Source organism: Lactuca sativa, chromosome 5, assembly GCF_002870075.4.
Source record: "Lactuca sativa cultivar Salinas chromosome 5, Lsat_Salinas_v11, whole genome shotgun sequence".
Taxonomy (NCBI): domain Eukaryota; kingdom Viridiplantae; phylum Streptophyta; class Magnoliopsida; order Asterales; family Asteraceae; genus Lactuca; species Lactuca sativa.
Genome location: NC_056627.2, coordinates 1,680,137 through 1,699,267, shown reverse-complemented (window position 1 = coordinate 1,699,267; position 19,131 = coordinate 1,680,137). Strand labels below are relative to the sequence as shown.

The 19,131-nt window shown below is 44.2% G+C and overlaps 1 pseudogene; it reads left to right on the top strand.

Annotated features, from left to right (window-relative positions):
* Positions 1–13,585, top strand: part of LOC128126334 (uncharacterized) — a 56,420-nt pseudogene extending 42,835 nt beyond the window's left edge.
* Positions 13,586–19,131: the final 5,546 nt, after the last annotated feature.

Sequence of the window (19,131 nt, the reverse complement as noted above, 5' to 3'; positions counted from 1 at the left end):
GCATGTTATTTATGTGTTGTGATTTATTGTGATATGTGATATGCATGATTCAGAGTTACAGGGTTGGGACTTTCGGGTCCCTAGAGTTAGGGCCAGAGGGCCCACAGAGAGTTGGGGCTGGAAGGCCCCACTGAGACACATTGACCAGAGGGTCGACAAAGTTACAGCCTCGAGTGGCTATTATGTGTTTGAGTGGTATTTTGGGGAACTCACTAAGCTTATGCTTACAGTGTTATGTGTTATGTGTTTCAGGTACCAGTGATGACCGTAGGAAGGCGCCGGCTTGATTCGTACACACACATGGGATTTTATGTATTTTGATCTTGGGAGATATTTTGTGAAACAAAGACACGATATTATGACATTTTATAAATGAATGAGTTTGTAAAAAAAATATGTTTGAAAATGCGAAAAATTGTTTTAATTTTTACGGTGTTACAAGTTGGTATCAGAGCCTTGGTTTGAGGGATTCGGGTGCACTTTCGGGCGGATCTGAACTCAAACCGAGGATTTGAGGAAATTTGATAATAAAATAAGTTTTCAAAATAAGAACTTATGAGACAAACAGAGCAGAGTCGTGTGTACAAACAGCCAGCGCCCGAACGGTGATTTCCTAAAATACCATTATTATAAGTGTTATAAGATATGATGTGATATGTTATATGATGAGCTATGCTATGCATGCTAGAGTAGACTAGGTATTCTTATTAGGACTAGAGTGGCCTGATATGTGATGCCTGAGTCTAGGAGTCTTGCTGCTAGGAATACTTCAGAGTGTTTAGGTAGCCGCAAGGAGGTTGTGAGAGATGTGCTAGCGAGTATCATATGATTAGAGAGAGTAGAGTACTTGTGATTTGGGACTCTAGGAGGAGGACTTGGGGTGGATGCTGATGCGGTGTGGACGGTAGTATTGGGCCCATACTACTGAAGACACCGGGTCAGTGCACAGTCCAAGTAAGAATCCTTGGAGTACCAAGGGACAAGTAGGGTGTAGTATTTGAGTGTGAGCATACTCGAGAAAGTCCCTGATATTTATTCTTGTGTTGTATTTCAGAGAGAGAGAGAGATCATGGTTGGGACGCGCCACACACCAGGGACCAGCGGTACGAGTGATGAGGAGATCCGTAGGATCATCCAGGAGGAGGTGGTTGTGGCCATCAGGGCAGAGATTCCAGAGATGTTTGGGTCTATAAAGACCACGTTGTTAAAGACATTTGATGAGAAGTACGCTGCTCTTTCTGAGGCTGTTGTTGCTGCGGCCACTGCAGCTATAGCTGCGACTAGGCCGGAGGGTGGTGATGCGTTGCTGTTCCGAGAGTTCAGCAACACAAAGCCACCGGAGTTTGACGGGACCCAGGACCCGATTGCAGCGATGAGATGGATTTCAGACATAGAGGGGTGTTTCTTTACTTGCTCATCTCCAGAACATTTGAGAGTTTGGTTCGCGCTGAACCAGCTTCGCTTGGGAGCGAAGGATTGGTGGAAGTTTTTGACAGCGCACTATACACCTGCTAAGCTTGCTGCAGTGACCTGCGAGAGGTTCACTGCTATGTTCCGAGATGAGTATGTTCCCCAGGTGGAGAGGGAGCATTTGGCCCAGGAGTTTCTGACCCTCAAGCAGGGTACTGAGTCGGTTAAGGTGATTACGAGGATGTTTCATGAGCAGGCGATGTTCTGCCCAGAGCACATGTCCTCCAAGCAGGAACGTATGAGCCGATATCTGAGCATTTTGAGGAGGGATATACGAGAGTTCGAGGCAAACTCGTCGTACCGGACATTTGTCGAGCTTCAGGCAAATGCCCGGAAGAGGGAGATAGAGTTGGAGACCCAGGCTAGGGAGGAGGCTGAGTCTCATGGTAGCCGGTAGCCAAGCGGGCCAAGCCTGCTGATTCGAGATCAGGGAACCAGAGGGGCCGCACTTGTGGCAAGTGCGGCAAGAGCCACAATGGAGTGTGCAGAGGAGGGTCTTGCTACAAATGTGGTAAGGAGGGGCATATGGCCAAGGACTGCTCCAAGGGGTTTGCAGTATGTTTTCACTGCAACCAGACCGGACACCGGAAGGTAGAGTGTCTGCAGCTACGGGGATCAGCACAGGGAGCATCTCAGGGATCTGCCCCTGCTGCCATCACAGCTACTGAGAGCCGGCCAATGAAGGCCGAGGCACCGAAGGCACGAGGGAGAGCCTTTCAGTTGACCGCGGAGGAGGTCCGCGCAGCACCCGATGTCATGGCTCGTATGTGTTCTTTCGTGTATTTATTTTGATGTTGAGATATTGTGCTTATATTATGTTATGCGTAGGTACTCTTCTTGTGAGTTCTATACCTGCTTTGGTGTTATTTGACTCGGGTGCGAGTCGGTCTTTTGTATCCTTGGCTTTTAGTCAGCACATCAGTGTTAGTCGTGAGGCGTTGAGTCGACCTCTGAGAGTTTCATAGCTAACGAGAGGGCGGTTTATGCCACAGAGGTGATCCGAGGGTGCGTACTCGAGATTTTCGGTGTTGAGTTCCCGATTGATTTAGTTCCTATTGCGATGGGTGATGTCTGTGTCATCGTGGGCATGGACTGGTTGAGCAGATTTGGAGCGGTTATCGACTGCGAGCGACAGCTGGTGACCATCCGAGACCCTAGTGGGGGAGTTCTTACGGTGTACGGCGAGGGTACACGTTCTAGGTCAGCATTTTGTTCGGCCGCTAGGGCAAGGCAGTGTCTACAGCAGGGCTGTAGGGGTTTTGTAGCGTATGTGATGGATACGCGGGTTGATTCAGAGAGACCGAGGACATTTGATGAGGTTCCGATAGTGCGTGAGTTCTCGGACGTATTCCCCGAGGAGTTGTCGGGCGTGCCTCCCGTGAGGCAAGTGGAGTTTAGTATCGATTTGGTTCCAGGGGCCGCGCCTATCGCCAAGGTGCCCTATCGCCTTGCACCTACAGAGATGCACGAGTTATCCTCGCAGCTTCAGGAGTTGCTGGGAAAGGGGTTTATTCGGCCGAGCAGCTCGCCATGGGGAGCGCCTATCCTTTTTGTCAAGAAGAAGGATGGTTCACACCGGATGTGCATTGATTACCGGGAGTTGAACAAGCTGACGGTCAAGAACCATTACCCGTTGCCGAGGATCGATGATTTGTTCGATCAGTTGCAGGGAGCATCTTGGTTTTCCAAGATCGATTTGAGGTCTGGGTATCATCAGGTGAGGGTGTGAGATGATGACATTCAGAAGACAACGTTCAGGACTCGTTATGGGCATTATGAGTTTGTGGTGATGCCTGTCGGACTCACCAATGCCCCGGCAGTGTTCATGGATCTCATGAACAGAGTGTGCAGGCCGATGTCGGATCGCTCAGTGATTGTATTCATCGACGACATTTTGGTGTATTCGAGATCTAGAGAGTAGCATGAGGAGCATTTGAGGGAGATCCTCGGAGTTCTGAGATTGAAGAGGCTTTATGCCAAATTCTCCAAGTGTGATTTCTGGTTGCGAGAGGTCCAGTTCCTAGGGCACCTCGTTAACCAAAAAGGGATATTGGTCGACCCGGCCTAAGTTGAGGCAGTGATGAGTTGGGAGGTGCCGAGGTCACCCTCAGAGATCAGGAGTTTATTAGGGTTGGCAGGCTATTATCGGAGATTTATCAGGGATTTCTCCAAGATCGCTGTGCCACTCACCACGTTGACCCAGAAGGGTGTCGCTTTTTCATGGGGCCCAGAGCAGCAAGCCTCGTTTGAGACGCTTCGCCAGAGGCTATGCGAAGCCCCGGTGTTAGCCCTCCCAGAGGGAATGGAGGACTTTGTGGTGTATTGTGATGCGTCGATCTTGGGGTTGGGAGCGGTGCTGATGTAGAGAGGGCATGTGATAGCATATGCATCGAGGCAGCTGAAGCCTCATGAGACGAGGTATCCCACCCACGATCTAGAAATGGGGGCAGTGGTGTTCGCCCTCAAGATTTGACGTCACTATCTGTATGGGGTTCGGTGTACGATATACACGGACCACAAGAGCTTGAAGTATTTGATGGATCAGCCCAACCTAAATATGCGACAGAGGAGGTGGTTGGACGTGGTCAAGGATTATGATTGTGAGATCTTGTAACACCCGGGCAAGGCTAATGTTGTAGCCAATGCACTGAGCCGTAGGGTGGAGAGCGCCCCATTGCGAGATGTATGTTTGAGATTGACGGTGATGACCCCGGTTTTGGATGCTATTCGTGGGGCCCAGGCTGAGGCTGTGCAGCCTGAGAGCCAGAAGAGAGAGCGAGTTGTCGGGTTGGTATCAGAGTTCGTTACTGATAGCCGGGGGCTTATGACATTTCAGGGTCGTATCCGGGTACCGTTTGTGGGAGGGACGCGTACCATTTTGATGGAAGAGGCTCATCGGTCGAAGTTCTCGATCCATCATGGGGCCACTAAGATGTATTTAGATCTGAAGAGGGAGTATTGGTGGCCCTGTATGAAGAGGGATGTCGCATGGTTTGTTGAGAGGTCCCTAACCTGTCGTAGGGTTAAGGCCGAGCACCAGAGACCGCATGGTAAGTTGCAGCCACTGGAGGTTCCCGAGTGGAAGTGGGAACAGATTACCATGGATTTTATCACCAAATTGCCAAGGACTGCTAGGGGAGTCGATGCAATTTGGGTGATTGTGGACAGGTTGACAAAGAGCGCCCACTTCTTGGCTATCAGTGAGAGCTCTTCCGCAGAGAAATTGGTAGAGATGTATGTGCGGGAGGTGGTATAGTGGCATAGAGTGCCGATCTCGATTGTCTCGGATCGAGATGTGCGTTTCACTTCTAGATTCTGGAAGAAATTTCATGAGGAATTGGGTACTAGACTGCATTTTAGTACCGCATACCACCCCCAGACTGACGGACAGAGCGAGCGGATGATTCAGACGCTCGAGGATATGCTCCGGGCATGTGTGTTGGATTTCGGTGGGAGTTGGGACACGTATTTTCCATTGGCAGAGTTTTCCTACAACAACAACCATCATTCGAGCATTGGTATGCCACCCTTTGAGTTGTTGTACGGGAGAAGGTGTAGGACCCCCATTTGATGGGGAGAGGTCGGGCAGCGTGTTATGGGTAGTATCAAGATCGTGCTTCAGACAACTGAGCAGATACAGAAGGTCAGGCAGAGGTTATTGACCGCTCAGAGTCGTCAGAAGAGTTATGCAGACCGGCGCCAGTCCGAGCTAGAGTTCCAGGTCGGCGACTTTGTACTCCTGAAGGTCTCTCCTTGGAAAGGAGTGATCCGATTCAGGAAGAGGGGCAAGTTGGGGCCCCGATATATTGGTCCTTTTCGGATGATCGCAAGGGTAGGCAGGGTAGCCTACCGGCTCGAGCTACCTGCAGAGCTAGGTCAGATCCATGACACTTTCCATGTGTCGCAGCTACGAAAGTGTATAGCCGATGAGTCGGCAGTGGTGCCATTAGAGGATATTCAGGTGGATGTGGGCATGAACTATGTTGAGAGACCGGTGGCTATTCGGGATCAAAAGATCAAGGTTCTGAGGAACAAAGAGGTGCCTCTGGTGCAGGTCCAGTGGCAACACCGGAAAGGGTCAGAGCATACTTGGGAGCCTAAGCGCGAGATGCGTGAGCAGCATCCGGAGTTGTTTCCAGAGTGAGACTTCGAGGGCGAAGTCTGATTCTAGTGGGGGAGAATTGTAACATCCTGAATTCCCATGTATATTATTTTATTTATTCATTTTAGAATCTGTGGAGGAACTCGGCGAGTTGGAGCCAAGACTCGCCGAGTAGGGTCGCGGATGTTCATCCGGATTCACGTCCGGACTCGGCGAGTCCATTAGTGGACTCGGCGAGTCCACACTGTTTAATGAAACCCTAATCCCCCAGGTTTGGAGCCTATTTAAGGGCACTTATAGCCTCCCATTGTGGCTACCGGACCCTTGAGAGAACCCTAAGTGAGCTAAATCGTGTGAGGGAGAAGAAATCAATTTTTGATCCTTGTACCTTTGGTTTAGCAAGAAGAAGGTGACAAGAGAAAAGAGGAGGGGTGATTCAAGCAATTCCAGAGTTTAGAGACTTCATTTTGAGGTAATAGTTCGAACCTCCTTCAGTTTTGGTGTTGGTCTTTAGAGTTAGAGTTTTCTAACCCCTTTGGAGAGTGATTATGTGGAGAAAATGGTCCCTCTTCGAGTTTGTGCCTTGGATCTGGACTCAAAGAGGTCCAGAGACCTTAACCCTTGGAGCTTTATGGATCAGTTTGGGGTTATTGGACTTAGGTTTCCATTTTTGGGACTAAATCTCCTTTTGATGCCTTTTTGTGGTTGTACAAACATCTAGTTTCGAACTTTACGTGACATTCATGCTTGGGGAGGCCAGATCTATGGTTTGGGGAAACAGATCTGACCTCAGGAGGTCAGTAGAGTTTGTGCATGGCATGAACTCGCCGAGTTGTTCTTGAGACTCGGCGAGTAGGGCTAGGGTTTCATGTAAATTGTTCAGTGAGTAGACTTGCCGAGTTGGGGGATGACTCAGTGAGTCAGGAGGGAGTTAGAGGACTGGCGTTCAAGGCGATACTCGCCGAGTTGTTCTTGAGACTCGGCAAGTTGAGTCGGGGTGGCCCCGCGATTCATATCTGGGATGACTCGTCGAGTATAGGGAGGGACTCGACGTGTCAAGCGGGACAAAGAGTTAAAGGACATGTGAGAACTCGCCGAGTCACCAGGGTGCACTCGGAGAGTAGGGTCAAACTGGGACCGTTGACTTTTGTTGACTATTAGGGTTTGGTTATCAATGGAGTCCTTGTGACAAGAGGGGAGGGTAAAATAGTCTTTTACCTTTCTGAGGGTGCCAATGGCAGGTTGAGTCTAGTCTCGAGAGTTATATTTATAAGAGTATTTATTTATGTGAATAGGTGGAGGCTAGGCTATATTTTCCATCGAGTCAGAGATTTACCGAGACACCTGAGGTGAGTCTTCTCACTATACTTTACCTAGTGTGGTAACAGAGTTATGTGACAGAGTACTATAGAGTTATATGCCAGTGTATTTGCATGTTATTTATGTGTTGTGATTTATTGTGATTTGTGATATGAATGATTCAGAGTTACAGAGTTGGGACTTTCGGGTCCCTAGAGTTAGGGCCAGAGGGCCCATAGAGAGTTGGGGCTGGAGGGCCCCACTAACACACATTGACCAGAGGGTCGATAGAGTTACAGCCTCGAGTGGCTATTATGTGTTTGAGTGGTATTTTTTGGGAACTCACTAAGCTTATGCTTACCGTGTTATGTGTTATGTGTTTCAGGTACCAGTGATGACCGCGGGAAGGCGTCAGCTTGATTCGTACACACACATGGGATTTTATGTATTTTGATCTTGGGAGATATTTTGTGAAACAAAGACATGATATTATGACATTTTATGAATGAATGAGGTTGTAAAAAAATATGTTTGATAATGCGAAAAATTGTTTTAATTTTTACGGTGTTACACATTTGATTATCTTTTGGACTTGGTAACTCTTACAACTTAAATCTAATTGATTTTCACAAGATTTTATGCTTCATTGATTTTGTGACTTCAATTAAGGAAATGTGTTAAGGGCTTCTCTAGCCACTTTAATTTCTAAGAAGAGTTGAGGCAATTTATGCTTATGAATTTCTATAGCCAAGTTAAACCAATTCACAGGTGTTATTCCATTAAGTCTAATGATAAGTCAATCATATCATCCATGAGGTGTTCCCCAAAATCAACCAATTCCACTTCTTTGAATTTAATCCAATCTTTTACTTGTTTACTTGTCATATTTTCATTCTAGCTAGTTTTAATTTTTGTCACACAATCGAAAGAACTAAACACCCCCCCCCCCACATTTTTTTATTGTTATTTTACAAGTATTTTTACAAAGAGATTTTTCATAGAGTTATAAATTGAACCAATCTCCGTGGATTCGACCCCTTTACCACTATACACTATTGTAGTGTGTAAGATTTAGAGTTATTAATTTTGTTGGCCTCGACAACCACCAAATTTCGGCATCGTTGCCGGGGATTGGTTTATTTTTAATCAATTTGTTTCTCTATGCCCATATCTCAGCGTACAGGTGACTTGATTTACAATCCAGAAATTGAAAAAGAAGCAAGACGTTTTGGCGAAGGAAAAACGAGTTGAACGTGGTCAAACTTCTAACCCCCACGGGGACCCGGAGGTTGAAACCGCTTCATTAAGTGATATAGAACCCGATTCTAGTCCCGACCCTCGCCAAGAAATTCCAGAAACACTACCCCTACAACAAAATCCACCCATTATCGAACCAATTGCAATGGAGGACGGAGGAGAAGTTCTCGAAAGAACGTTGAGGCAAATGATGGAGACCGATGTTACACAAACTCCAATCGGTATCAATTACCCGGTTTTGGAAGGAGGCTTGGGCTTGAAGTCAAGTTTAGTCCATCACCTACTAACTTTTCATGGATTGGAGAATGAATATCCTCATAAGCATTTGAAGATGTTCCACATTATTTGCACTAGCATGAAGCCACAAGGGTCAACCGATGACCAAATCAAGCTAAGGGCGTTCTGCTTTTCATTGGCCGATAGAGCAAAAGATTGGTTTTTCTATCTTCCACCAGGGTCAATCAACTCATGGAACGACATGGCAAGAGCTTTCCTTGATAAGTTCTATCCCGCCTCAAGAGTCTCAAGTCTTAGAAATGAGATTTTTGGAATCCGCCAAGGTCAAAATGAGACTTTTCATGATTATTGGGAGAGGTTCAACAACTTGTGCTATAGTTTCCCACAACACCAAATTCCGGAACAACTCCTCATTCAACACTTCTATGAGGGATTGTTGCCAATGGAGAGAATACTGGTTGATGCCTCAAGTGGTGGTGATGTCTTTAGTAAAACTCCATAACAAACAAAACAACTTTTCAACACCATAGCCGCAAATTCTCAACATTTTGGCCCGCGCCAAGACATGAAGAGAGACACACAACACAAAGTCAATGAAGTGGGAACATCAAATCTTGAGTCTCAAATAAAAGATCTAACCTCCGTTGTCCAAAAGCTAGCCATGGGACAATCTCCACAAGTGATGGTTTGTGGAATATGTGCAATAATAGGACATCCTACGGATATGTGTCCTATCCTTCAAGAAGATGCAAAGCATGTGAATGCCATGGGAGAGTTCCAAAACTACCACAACAAGCCATCCGATCACCAAAATGCATATAATTCAAGTTGGAAGCCAAATCCCAACATGAGCTACAACCCAAGACCATTGCTTCAAAATGCATTGGTTAGACCATCCTATCCACCACCACAACCTCATTACCAACATCAACAACCACACTATCAACCCAAACCGCACCCTCCACATCATCATCAACAACCTCCTCAATCTCAAGCAAGTAGCTCCAGAATGTCTCTTGAAGACATTGTCAAATCCCTAGCCACTAGTAACTAACAATTCCAAAAGGAGACAAGGACTAGTATCTCTAACATTGAAGCACAAATGGGAGATATAGTTACATCTATAAGCAAGTTGGAATCCCGTGGTAAATTCCCTTCTCAAACCGAAAAGAACCCAAATGTCAATGTGGTGACCTTGAGAAGTGGCAAACAAGTCGGAGAAAGTAATTCAAAGAAGAAGCCAAGGGAAGAAGAGGAAGAAGTAGAGATCATTCCCATTGAAGAACCTATAGTCAAGAACGATGTACAGGTCAGAGCCCCAAAGAAGACTACCCCTCTTGTAACACCAATAGCCACTCAACCACCATTCCCCTCCCGACTTGCAACTTCAAAGAAGAATATGGAGGAGAAAGAGATCTTGGACACGTTCCGAAAGGTGGAAGTAAACATCCCTTTACTTGATGCAATCAAACAAATTCTGAGATATGCAAAGTTCTTGAAGGATCTTTGCACCAACAAGAGAAAGTTGAAAGGGAATGAGAAAATCTCGACGAACGAAAATGCATCCGCGGTTTTACAAACGAAGGTTCCACCCAAGTGTAAAGATCCCGAAATGTTCACGGTCCCTTGCAAGATTGGAGATGTCACCTTTAGTAGTGTTATGCTTGATCTTGGTGCCTCTATCAATGTCATGCCTTACTCGGTGTATGAATCATTGAATGTTGGACCCTTAAGCGAAACCGGTGTCATAATATCTCTTGCGGATAAATGAAGTGTCTTTCCTAGAGGTGTTTTGGAAGATTTCCTAGTACAAGTAAACCAATTGGTCTTCCCGGAGGATTTCTATGTGATTGACCTAGATGAACAAGTATCCTCAAAATCGGGTATAACCTTACTTGGGCGACCATTCTTGAAGACGGCTAGAACAAAGATTGATGTGTATGCGGGAAGCTTAACAATGGAATTTGATGGTGAAACAATAAGTTTTAAAATTTATGATGCTATGAGGTATCCTAGTTGTGTTTCATCTTTGTGCTTTATAGATGTTGTCGAACCATTGACTCAACAATTGTTCGAGTTGTGTGATGATGAAATGTTGGAGATGGTTTAGAGCAAGGGGTTTGATTGTGCAAAATTAGCCAAGAAATTGAAGCTCTATTCGCTAGACCCTGAAATTGAAAGATTAGTCAACAATTTGGAGATCAAGAAGACCACCCAATTTAGTGTGAAGCAAATTGAATTACCTCAAACTCACACGAGATTGCCACCCTCCCTTGTCCAACCGCCATAATTAGAATTGAAGGTCCTTCCTCAACATTTGAAGTATGCGTACTTGGGAGATAACAAGACCCTTCCGGTCATCATTTCAACTCACCTAACCGAATTTGAAGAAGAGAAACTTCTCAAGGTGTTGAAGGAGCATAAAGAAGCCATGGGTTGGATGATTGCGGATATCAAGGGATTGAGCCCCTCCACTTGTATGCACAAGATCTTGATGGAGGATGAATGCAAGCCAAGTCGGGATGCGCAAAGAAGGTTGAATCCGCCAATGATGGAAGTGGTCAAGAAAGAGATTTTAAAGCTCCTAGATGCGGGGATGATCTATCCAATTTCGGATAGCAAGTGGGTGAGCCCGGTGCAAGTAATTCCAAAGAAGACGAGAATCACGGTGGTCGAGAACAACAAAGGTATGATGGTCCCCACCCGTGTGCAAAACGGGTGGAGAGTATGTATTGACTACCGCAAACTCAATGCAAGCACAAGAAAATATCACTTCCCATTGCCTTTCATTGACCAAATGTTAGAATGGTTGGCCTGGAAATCTCATTATTGTTGTCTCGACGGGTATTCCGGCTTTCACCAAATCCCAGTGGCACCGGAGGACCAAGAAAAGACAACATTTACATGTCCATTTGGTACTTTTGCATACCGGAGAATGCCATTCGGATTATGTAATGCCCCGGCCACTTTCCAACGTTGTATGGTTAGTATCTTTTCGGAATATATTGAAAATATAATTGAAGTTTTCATGGATGACTTTACAGTATATGGAAACTCCTTTCAAGAGTGTTTGACCAATCTCACCAAAATTTTAAAAAGATGCATTGAAACAAATTTGGTTCTAAAATTTGAAAAATGCCATTTTATGGTGAGTCAAGGTCTTATTTTGGGTCATATTGTCTCAAAGAAAGGAATTGAGGTAGATAAGGCCAAGATAGATGTTATTCAAAGCTTACCTTACCCGACTTGTGTTCGGGAAGTTCGTTCTTTTTTGGGCCATGCAGGTTTCTACTGAAGGTTCATCAAGGATTTTTCAAATATAACAAGACCAATGTGCCAACTCTTGCAAAAGGAGGTCGATTTCGAGTTCAATGAGGCATGCAAAGAAGCTTTTGACAAGCTCAAAGAGTTTCTTACATCTGCTCCCATCATGCAAGCACCAAATTGGGATCTCCCCTTTGAGATCATGTGTGATGCAAGCAACTATGCGATAGGCGTCGTTCTGGGTCAAAAGAATGGGAGGGCCTCCCACGTGATCTATTATGCATCAAGGACACTAGAAAATGCTCAATGAAATTACTCTACCACGGAGAAGGAGCTATTGGCGATAGTGTTCGCCTTGGAGAAATTTAGACAATGCCTACTTGGTACCAAGGTCATAGTGTATTCGGATCACACAGCACTTAAGTACTTGATGACGAAGAAAGATGCAAAGCCTAGACTCGTCCGGTGGATTTTATTGTTACAAGAATTTGATTTTGAAATCCGGGACAAGAGCGGATGCGAGAACCTTGTTGCCAATCATCTAAGCCGGATCACTTCAAATGAAACTCCTCTCCCGTTGCGGGACTAGCTTCCGGATGAGCATCTCTTTTCACTCACTCAATCTACTCCTTGGTATGCCGATATCGTTAACTTTTTGGTCACAAAGAGGTATCTCGACACATTCACACGTGCTCAAAAAGACAAGTTGAAAAGTGATGCAAAATACTACGTGTGGGATGAACCTTATTTGTGGAAACATTATCCCGATCAAATCATTTGGCGATGTGTACCCTAACAAGAGCACCAATCCATTTTGCAATTCTGTCATGAATTTGCTTGTGGGGGACACTTTGGACCTAGCCGGACCTTGAGAAAGGTCCTTGAGTGTGGATTATTTTGACAACCATGTCACGCGATTGTTATTTGTTTTGAAAAAGTTGTGAGTGGTGCCAAAGGACGGGAAACATTTCGCAAAAGAACCAAATGCCCCAAAATCCAATCCTTGTTTGTGAAATTTTTGACATATGGGGGATTGATTTCATGGGCCCATTTCCCATCTCATTTGGCAACATTTATATTTTGCTCGCGGTTGACTTTGTTTCTAAATGGGTTGAAGCCAAAGCCACAAGATCGGACGATGCCAAAACGGTTATCGAGTTTTTAAAGTCTAATGTTTTTGCGAGATTTGGTGTGCCTAGAGCTTTGATTAGTGATCGAGGGATGCATTTTTGTAATAGGATGATGGAGGCTTTATTAAAGAAGTATAACGTGACCCACCGTGTTTCAACAGCCTATCACCCTCAAACGAACGGTCAAGCGGAGGTTTCGAATCGTGAAGTGAAGAGTATACTTGAGAAAACAGTGAATCCCTCAAGAAAAGACTGGAGTTCAAGGCTTGATGATGCCTTGTGGGCCTATCAGACCGCGTACAAGACCCCGATAGGAATGTCCCCATTTAGGTTGGTCTTTGGAAAGCCATGCCATCTTCCCGTGGAATTAGAACACCGTGCATTTTGGGCGGTCAAACAATGCAATTTCAACATCGATGAGGTGGGAAGGCATAGGAAGCTTCAACTCCAAGAGTTGGAGGAGTTGAGAAATGACTCCTATGAAAACTCAAGGATTTACAAGGAAAGGACAAAGCTTTTCCATGACAAGTCCATTACCCGCAAACATTTCGAGCCGGGACATAGGGTTTTGCTTTACCATTCACGATTGAAACTATTTCCAGGAAAATTGAGGTCAAGATGGATAGGTCCATTTGTTGTGCTAAAAGTCTTTGAGCATGGAGCGGTTGAAATTCAAAGTGAAGAAACGGGGCAAATCTTTAAAGTCAATGGGAATCGATTGAAACCTTTCAATGAAGGTTTTAATGAAAATATCTTAGAAGTCATCCAATTGGATGCCCTAGTGTACTTAAATCAAGAAGGAAGCACGTCTCGCCAAAGACGTTAAAGAGGGGCATTTTTGGAAAACTAAAGTTTTCATCTTTTCTAGTTCCAAATAAATGTCGTAGTTGGTTCATTTTTGGATTTAACATCTCTTCTTATTCCTTATTGAGATAAAAGAATGTTGGATTTAAAGACTCGGTGTTCGTATTGATCAAAGAGCTGAACATTGAAAAAAAAATGGCGAAAATTATTCACGCGGTCCGCGTGTACTCGAGCATCTGTCCGCATGTTTATTAACACAGACCGAGTGTAGTCCCTCAAGTCTCCGTGTCGATTATCAGCAAACATAAGAGTTTTAGCCTTATTCACGCGGTCCGCGTGTACTCAATGTCCCATCCGCGTGTATATTCAAACGGACCGCGTCTTATCCCTCCAAGTGTCCGCGTCCATCACCCGAAAACATAAGAGTTCCAGTCCAATTCACGCGGACCGCGTGTTATCGGAAGCTTGTCCGCGTGTATATTAAAACGGACCATTTGTGGGCAGGATTCGATCGCATGTCGTGAAAGGGAAACCAGAATAGCTAGGGGTTTATTCACGCGGACCACGTGTACTCGCGACCGCGTCCGCGTGAACTGTTGACCAACGTTGACTCGTTTTGACCAGGTTTGACCACGAATTAAACCCCCTCTTTATCACTAGCCGGCCCTTCTCCTCCCCACTTCTTTTTCTTCCTTTCCCCTAACCTCCATTAGATAACGTCCATCTCCACCACTAAAACTCACTTTCCCGTCAAACCACCGGTCGGAATTTCGCGAGACCACCACCATTCTTCTCCAAATTCAGAGCTCTACAAACCCCACTAAAACAATGGTCCGATATGTTGCTATATCCCGGGGCACCACCACCATCCCATTGCCACTTTTCGGCCGATTTCCGGCCAACTCCGGCCACCTCTCGCGATTCCGACACCACCATTGTACTCCTCTTGGACAAGGCTACAAACCCCACCAAAAAATTTCCCAAAGCTCGCCGGAAAATTTCGCCAGAATTTCAAGCCATTGCTGGATTCATCGAGTTTTCACGGTAAATTGCTTCTCCCGGGATATTGAACAAAAGCTTAAAGCTTGGGGTGGAGAGTTGCAGAATTGTCAAATCCCGAATTTTTGCGCGCAAACTTTGAACTTTCAACAAAAATGGTGGTTATTTTTCATGTAAGAAGTCCATGTCTACATCTAGGAAGCGCCCGGCTGCTGCCCGAGGCAAAGCCCCGACAAGAAATCAAAGCGATGCTCCCGATATCCCAAGATTTCGGGATGCCAAGGCAGCCGAAAACTACACAAAGAGCTTGCCTAGAAAAGTTGCATCTACCAAATTCGTGTGCAAGGCCACGCTTATATCACTTGGGGTTCTTGAAGGGGACACCCAATTGTTCCGTAACATTGGGTGGGAAAACCTTCTCAACCTTATGGCGCACACTTACGAGCTCCCCACTAGAGAGTTTCTCGCCGATAACGGGTACGATAGCAAAAAAAAAGAAAGCTGCATTCCAACTTCTAGGGGACCGAAGGTACATCGATTTTGCAACGATAAACGACATCTTGGGCTTGTCTTCTTCAAACACATCCATAATTTTCAACGTCCTACCTGCTGAGTTCAATCACGAGACATTTTGGACGAAAATCATCGGGGGTAGCTTCTCGTGTGCCGGTCGGGATAAAGCAACCTCTATCATCCACCCATGCCTCCGCATTGCCCATCACATCCTGGTGTGTACAGTTTTTGCCCGCAAAGAAGCCGGCCAAGTCACCAAAAATGAGCTCTTCTTCCTTTGGTGTATGACGAGGCGTGAAAGGCCGCCAATCCCGAAATTTTCTTCATTCTTCTTCCACAAATGTGCCCACATGAGATCCAAGACATCCGGTGATATTTGCATTGGGGGATTTGTCACACTTTTGGCTCGCGGTCTTGACATCGAGCTCCCTGATGAATTCCAGCCTGTTGAAAGCAAAAATCTTTTGGATGAGCGCAACCTCATAAACATGCACCACAACCGTCGCAGGAACAGGAGTAGCTTCACATGGTTTTGTCCTCAAGGGGTCGGGTATCTCGTTCTTCCCGACCCTCGAGTCACCAACTTCACCTTCCACGATCGCACTCGGTGGAGACTTGCGGGGACCATCACTCAGTCAGTCAATGAGGATGTGCTCCACGATCAAGATGATGACGAGATGCCTATGGATGACGAGCCCGGCGATGAGCCCACTCATGGTCCATAGCACGCCCAGCCACAAGCCCCTCCCGTGTACTACCCGCTTCCCCCTAATTTTTCTGAGCGGTTCGAGGCGCTTTGTGTCTCAAACCAAATCATGTCCCAGCAAATGCACCATATATGGGGGTGGCACCAATCCCAAAACCATTTTGAGAACGTCCCACTTCCGCCTCCTTATCCATACCCCCACCCACCCATCCTTATCCCCCTCCACCTTACCCTTACCCCTACCCCCAATACCCGTATCCTCCTCCCGATCCCCCAGTTTAGGTACTTTCGCCTCGCCCCAAGCATTGAGGACAATGCTTATTTCTAAGCTTGGGGTGGGGTGTTCCTTTTTCTTTTTAATTTATCATGCATTTTAAATTAGGATGCATAGCATTTTAGTATAAATTGCATTAAAAGAAAAATAATAATAATAATAATAATAATAATAATAATAATAATAATAATAATAATAATAATAATAAATTTTATTTTCTTCTTTTTCATCTTTTATTTTTGCAAGGCATTTAGCTTAGGGCATTAGCATTCATGCATTTTTGTTTTCTGTTTATTCTCACCTCTCTTGGATGCCATGGAACAGGTTCATAGTTGTTGTATCATTATTGGTCCATGATCTTATTGCTATCCCACCCATCGAACCGGGACCACTAGCTACAGCTTGGGATTTCATACTTGGGATCAGATGTTGGTAGCTTAAAGGGGTAAGTGATCATAAAAAAGGTAGTTTTCATGAAGAATTATGCATACAATACTAACGACTATAGGATATACTATAGCACTGGATGTCTTACCCTTGTGGTCACTACCGCCGAGAGGATCACACTTGATCATGTTAGAACCGTTAGGAAGAAGCACTAGTGCTTGTCCCCGAGTAGAATCCATATCCGGCCTCTTTACATCACCATATCTTTTCGCGATTTCCTTAGAATTTTAGAGAGTCTTTTAGTCCACATTTGGACATTTTATTCTTAAAAAAAAAAAAAAAACCTTATTTACAAGTTTACAAAGGAGCTTACATTACATCTTTATGCTCCACACATGGTCATTTTCACACTTAGACCATTCGAATTATATTACTACCCTTTCGGCTCCACTTTCACACTTTTGGGAACCAAATTTTGAGTAAAAGGGTTTTCTTGATTTCGATTGTTAATACATTACCTTCAAGTATGGTGTATCTAGTTGAAAAAAAATTAGTTGCAGCTATTTTAGACAGGTGGCCGGTTCAATTATTGAACAAATTTTCCAACGTCTCGGTCATCCGACATTTGATATTCATTTATTTAGGATTGTATATTTGTATATAGATCGATTTGTTTCTTTTCGCAAATTGGTGATGTTAGAGAGGCCGTTGAGTCGGATACTACGGGAGGTTCAGGTCAATGCTAAGTGAGCTGATTCCTACAACTGTGCCCGAGCGATTAAACCTAGTTACACATGAGAGAAGCCGGCAGACGTGAGATCAGAGTGTGCACTTAAAGAAGAGCTCCACCCGAGCCCATCCAGTCGCTTTCTCCCTACTACAAATGTTATTCATTGTATGCATGTTCCATTGATGCTGCGACTGACCATCCCTCCTTACTCACCTAGAGGTGTTGTCCTGGCTGTGGTTTATGATCCCATTGTCATCGGATGAAAAAGTTGTGAGATAGCAGCGAGATCACTTCTGACCATGTTGACTAATGTTGAGCAGGTTCCATAGTTCTATCCATTCTTTTTATTTTTAGGGTAGTTCGTCCCAAGTTCATTTTGGTCTTGTTTTACTTGAGGACAAGTAAGGTTCAAGCTTGGGGTGATTTGATAGTTTCATTTTTATTACTTCTTTTCATAGTTTATTTTTAGTTAAAACCATCTCATTTTAGTCAATCTTCATGCATATTTTCTCTTTTTGTCATATTTCTCCTCTACCAGGTGCTTTCTAGTCTTTTGATCTTAATTGCAGGATTTACCGAAGACTATTTGTTATTGGAGGCTTAGAAGGATGCGGGACTTATGAAGGCATGTGATTTGTTTGTGGACTTGAAGTGGTGCGATTGGGCTAGGTGCTTGCGTAAAAGAAGAAATCAATTTGGATCTAATTTGTGGGCAAGGGTGATGATGAGGCGACGCGGAATCGAGCTACAAGAAAATTTTAAGGAGTATTGGGTCAATCATTAGAAGGCTTTGGAATGGAAAATGGGTCCGAAAGAGTTATGATTGCGGGCTGAAGTTTAAGAAGTGAAGATTGGGTTAAAATGCATGATTAATGGCCCAAGTCTCACATTCAGTGTGACCCATGCGGTCCGCATGGAATCATACGTGGTCCACGTGAATTGCCCTGAGCTGATTTCGGGTTTGACTTGTTGACTCTATTTGTGGAAGTTTGGTGGGTGACTTTTGGCACCTTTTTGAATCCGGAAATCAACCCCCTTTTGCTGGAAATTGGAGCCATTTTGGTGGGAGGATGACTTGAAGAACACACACCATATTCGCTCAAAGAGCCTTGGAAGATTTGAAAATTTTTTGGAAGCTTAGTGTAATTTTCTTTCATCTTGCATCTAAGACAATGTTTGACACTACTAAACTATATTGTTTTTCTTTTACTTTGGCCATGAGTGGATAAAAAAATTTCATTTGGTTGATTAGGGTTTAACCCGTGGATGATTATTTGCTTTGAAGACTTATCATTACATTTGTGTTTGATGTTTATGGGAATGTTTTCTAGTTAAACATCTTGTGTGTTTATTTATCTTTGATCATGAGCTTGGATGAACGAATGCTTGTATTTGTTGACTAATTTCTTGGTTAAGTAATAGATTTTCAAATTAGTAAGCAACAAATGATTTATATGTTTGTTTTCATTTTATTTAGACCATGGAAATGTTTCCTCCATAATGATAATGTAAGCATTTGATTATGCTTTGGACTTGGTAACTCTTACAACTTAAAGCTAATTGATTTTCACAAGATTTTATGCTTCATTGATTTTGTGACTTCAATTAAGGAAATGTGTTAAGAGCTTCTCTAGCCATTTTAATTTCTAAGAAGAGTTGAGGCAATTTGTGCTTATTAATTGCTATAGCCAAGTTAAATCAATTCACAGGTGTTATTCCATTAAGTCTAATGATAAGTCAATCATATCATCCATGAGGTGTTCCCCAAAATCAACAAATTCCACTTTTTTTAATTTAATCCAATCTTTTACTTGTTTACTTTTCATATTTTCATTCTAGCTAGCTTTAATTTTTGTCAAACAATCGAAAGAACTAAACACCCTCCCCCCCTATTTTATTTTTTTTATTGTTATTTTACAAGTATTTTTACAAAGAGATTTTTCATAGAGTTATAAATTA